At 37.6% G+C, this 5,254-nt stretch overlaps 1 pseudogene; it reads right to left on the reverse strand.

Annotated features, from left to right (window-relative positions):
* Positions 1 to 1,740: 1,740 nt before the first annotated feature.
* LOC138031675 (uncharacterized) lies at positions 1,741 to 2,956 on the reverse strand (annotated as a pseudogene).
* Between the last annotated feature and the right edge of the window lie 2,298 nt (positions 2,957 to 5,254).

Below are 5,254 nucleotides of genomic sequence, written 5' to 3' on the forward strand. Positions count from 1 at the left end.
GAAAAGGAAGAAAACATGGTTCATCTATGAAAATCCAACAGTTTTAGAAGGACAATCAAAGACATGGAGAAAAAGGCAGACGAAATTGATGATCAGATAGACACACTGAGGAAAAGGCTAAAATCGTGATCTTTTACAGCTGTTTTGGTATTACCATTTCTGGCTAGAATAATTTATTAATAATTTTACCCTTTCCTGTACCTTGTTGTACCTCAGTGTTGTTGCTGGAGGTAATCAAAAGAATGTGTCTGCCATCAACATTCAGTTAAAAGATAAACATTGATTTCAGACTCTGTTGTTGTTGTTGAGATTATTGTTCGGATTATTGTTCGGATTATTGTTCGGTTTATGGTTGCTGAACATTATGGATTACTTGTAAATATGTTTCGCCCTCGTACATTTTCACCATTTAAAACTTGTCATGGATACTGTTTGGGAATTGCTGTAGCCTTGGTGAAATCAGTAAATTTAATACGTTCCATTGATGGTTGTGCCTCTTAATTAAAATGCATTTTATATCTGAGGGAGCTATTTTAAGTCGGTAATAACAAAGAGTAAAATTCAAAACGTAGTTCAAGACAATTAAGTAAACTCGCTTTGAATTCCCCTTGAAAACTGGTTTTTTGGTGCTTGAACACTCCTTAAATACTCCTTGAATTTTATGTCCACAAACCAGCAAGGACTCTGGAGGATGCTTTCCCAATTTGTGCATGATTCCGACGAACAAGCCCCAATGGAGTACTTACAGTGCATGATCTTGGCACAGGTTTGTTAACCACCTCACCATGTATCCAGGGTTTGCTTCTGTTCCTCGGGCTCCGTTTCACGAAGACTCTTTGGCCGATTGCAAATTCACTGAGCTGCTTTGATGCTCGTTTGTCATAGTGGGCCTTGACATTTTGTTTCCTTTCTGCAATGTTCTGGGTCACTACACTCGGGTGGCTGATGGTCTGTATGCACTGTAATGTGCTGCTTCCCGTACAGATATTGCTGTCATTTGTTCATGCATGTAACGATTGCAAGACATTCCTTTTCGATCTGTGGGTACTGTTTTTCAGTGTTGCTCAAGGTGTACTAGGTAAAGCATATAGGCTGATCCTGCTGTGGGAGAACTCCACCAATAGCGTCTTCTAAAGCATCTACTTGCAGTGTTACTGGAAGGGAGGGATCATAATAGCGAAGTGCAGTCGCTTTCGAGATTAACACTCTTGCTGAGTGGAACGTGCTCTTGTGCGTGTTGGACCATATAAATGCTGCATCTTCCTTGGTTAAATCTCAGAGAGGTGAAACACTTGCAGAGAGATTGGGGCAGAATTTACTGAGATACTGACACATTCCCAGTAAGAATTGCACACCAGCTTTGTCCTCAGGCCGTGGCATTTCCATGATGGCTGATATCTTGGCCGGGTCAGTGCCTTGAATTGCAACTTCTTCTTTGCAGAGAGATGTAAATCGTAGTCACTACATTTGTCTAATAGGCGTACCAGGTTTCTGTCGTGTCACCACACCCAAATATACAAATATCGTCCGCAATGTTGATGACTCCAGAGAGCCTATGAAGAAATTCATGCTGTCGTCCCTGATATTCCTCAGGTCCCGAAGAGATGCAAAACGGCATTCGCGTTAAGCAGTATTGACCATCTGGTCCCATAAGGCTGGTAAGAAGCGCGGATTCATCGTCCAATCCATTGGTGTGGAAAGCTTCCGAGACATCTACAATAGTGAAAACTTTGGCATTCTTCAAGAGAGGGAGCTTTCTTTGATCGTTGGAATGGTGTACACGGGTCTGCGGATCGCTTTGTTTATCATTTGGCTGGGATCTATACATATCCTGATGTTTCCATTGGGTTTCTCCTTTACCAGTATGTTTGATAACCAATCAGTGGCTTGCTTGACTGGCTTAATTGTCCCATTGTCACAGAGTGTTGATAACTCCTCGTTAACTTTATCGAGCTTGGACACTAGAATGCAACGTCTGGGAGCATGGAATGGTGTAATACTAGGGTCCATTTCTATGTGCAGAGGGTTTCCAAGGGGCTTCCCACACCCTGGTTCGAAGATATTCGCGTAGTGTTGAGGGACGATCTGTTTAGTGATTGATCCCAGTACAAGATGCGAGGATGGGTTCTTTACGACATTATCAGCCATATGAACCTCGTCTGCAAAAATTTTCAAGAATTGAAGAGCTTGTGCATCACTCCCGCTGAGAGGAGGTGGTTTTTCCTGAGGGACATCCACCACGAGGAAATTTAGAGTGTGAAATTTTCCTCTCCTTTCACAACACAGAGTTACTTGTCCCTTTGGGTGCAGGATTTGATTCCCATATGTGCAAATTGAAGCCTTCGATTTCGAGATTGTAATACCAGGAAACAGCTTGTGAAGTGAACCTGCAGGTATGGTATTACAGGTAGAGGCATAATCAATTTGTGCCCTGACGACTTTTGTCTTTCCCTTGTAAACCAGGTGAAGGTGTGCGAAGAATTTCGTTGCCGATTTCTTGCCAGTGGATGGTACGGATATCGACTCACTCGCGAAAGCTTCTTCGTCTTGTTCAATTTCTACGAGGTTGGCTCTGCGAGGTTGACTTCCCCTGCTTCTGCAAGCCCAAGGAAAAATGCCCGATGATGCTGCAGTTATTGCATCTTTTCCTGAAGGCGGGACAATACTGTTGTCTTGGTTCTTTGTGATTACCACTACACCAATAACACGGAGCTTCTGATCGTTTGACAGTTTCCTTTTCTACTTTCTGTATGCCCGCAAAGTGTACTTGTTCCTGGTTTCCTCTGGCGGTTTTCATTAATTGATTGGCGTAAGTGGTGGCCTCAAAACACTTGGCCACTTCAACTACTTCCCTCAAGGCTACTTTTATCTGTGAGACTCAGTGCCTGTGTCTTTTCCCTATCAACTTGACACGAAGTGCTTCAGATGTTAAACCAGCTATAAATTGATCTCTCATAAGTTCGTCTGCAAAATCTTCATACTCGCACTGTGCTCCTTGATTACGAACTCGCGTTTCCCACGGAGTGATCTGTTCATTTTCCTCTTGAAGTAAACAGAGAAATTTTTGCCTCTCCCCAGTGACTCCGATGCTGGCACCATAAAATTTTCTTAATGCATCTATAACTAGGTGAGGTTTTTTCTGATCCTCGTGGCTTAGTCCCAAGCTGTATTTGTAAATTGCTCTCGCCGCCGGAGGCAGGGATGCTCTAAGACATGCGATCGCTTTGTCAGGTTTAGTCTACCTTTGCGCTTAGTTTCCTTCGAAGAGTCATACCAGTTTTGCATTACACAGTAATCTGTCAAATCTTCCGTGTAGATGTCGATGTCATATTTATCGTTGCCTGTCATCTTAAAGCACGGAAATGGAGTGTTGGAAGCAGCCATGATCTCTCTTTATCCCGAACATTTACAGTTATGGACCGCTGCCACCATGTTGATAGTGGGTGCACTTGATAAAGTTATTGCTGTAACAGCGAAATGTCAAAGTCTTAAATAACAAGCTAGATATGCTAATTTACTGCACATTGCAAATGCAGGTGTAATAAGCTACGTATGCTAATTTGTTGTGAGTTACATGTTCACGTGTAACACTATCAAGAAATCTTATCATGGTTCAATACTTCAAATAACAGTCACATAAATTTATCGACTGGCAAAATTTTACTTCAGAATTATCCCCCTCCTGCTATCAGTAATGACCTCCAACGCTGACTGGAGCTGCTTATCTTACTAATAAAAAGGTACATATATATTTGCAAAATTAACGAGAAAAATCTTAATAATTTACGATTTATAAATAAGATAAAAATGCAATGGAAAATTGAGAATTTAACTTAAGGTAGTCAAGCACAAATATTGTTAACAAACCTCCTTGTGTGTTATTCTTTTTCGTGTTCTTTTGAATTGGTATTTAATGTAGTTATAATTAATCAAATAAATAACTAGTATGGTAAGTACCGTGAGTAATGTATGTTATTAGCCATAGGTGATATATTGTATTATTATTAGTGTAAGCAATATTGAAAGTAATATATTGTGTGGTAAGATATTGTATTGCTCAGTATTGTAAAATCTATTGATATCAAAAAAAAAATAACTGAAACAAAATACTGTGACCAATAAAAAGAAATAAAATAAAAAAATTCATGAGAACAATTATTTTGGTTTTTGTTTCAGCACATTTTTTTTACATAATGTGAAGATCATTTTTCGTCATTATCAACTTTTATCCTTTGAGGTAAAACAGGATGATATAATTTTTTGGTGGTAATACTTTACATTTAATTAAACCAAACCATTTTTCATTATATTTTTCAGGATTGAATATTTTTATTGGATGTCCAATTGGATATTTTTTTTATAATATTGAACAGTCGGATAAAAGCTTCAAAAAGCAACACAACCACCACATTCATTTTCCTTAAAATTTCACAAAAGTTTTTTGAATTGGTTCTACCACCATAAAAAGTATCTCTTGGATTAAGAGGATCGACTATTTCTTTGTTATCATGTTTGACAAATTTTGGAAATCTTTGTTATTTTTTAGTTGACATTCATATATTGAAACATGTTTGAATCCAGCTTGTTTTATTATTTCAATTTTTTCATTTGTATTTTTATTTAATGTACCCATGTCTTTTTGATTTTTATTGTTAATAATATTTGATGTATAGCAATTTGTGCAACCATGCCAAAAACAACTATACAATTTGTAAACAGTATTATTTTCTTTACAAAATCCATCGACTTTATAATTTTGATTAATTATTGTCAATTGTTTTTCTCCACCATTAAGAGCATGTTGAATTTCTATTTTGTTTTTATCAGCCATGTAATCTAACCACATTAAAGACGTGCTACCGAAATTGTCTGTTTTTGTATCCTAAGGAACAAAAGCAATTGTTTTTTGAGCCATATAATTTGCACGATAAATTGCTATGCAAACGCTTGCTATTGTAGTATATTTTAATGGATCAATGTTTTCCAATTTTATAAATTCTTCAGGAAACTTTATCAATGCTGTTCTAAGTATGTCAACATTTGATCTGCAATATTCAATTAACTCTTTATTAAAATCAAAAACGTAATTTTTTTTTTCACATTCTTCGTTTTTTTACATTCATGGCAATAATAATCGGCATTACAAAAGCAGTCATCGATTTAATAACATCAAACTGATTTCTTGTTTTATGTAATGTTTAACACATATTAAATGAAAGGTGTTACAATTGAACCCACTGGGAACTCGGAAAAA

The sequence above is a fragment of the Montipora capricornis genome, chromosome 14 (assembly GCF_036669925.1).
Source record: "Montipora capricornis isolate CH-2021 chromosome 14, ASM3666992v2, whole genome shotgun sequence".
NCBI lineage: Eukaryota > Metazoa > Cnidaria > Anthozoa > Scleractinia > Acroporidae > Montipora > Montipora capricornis.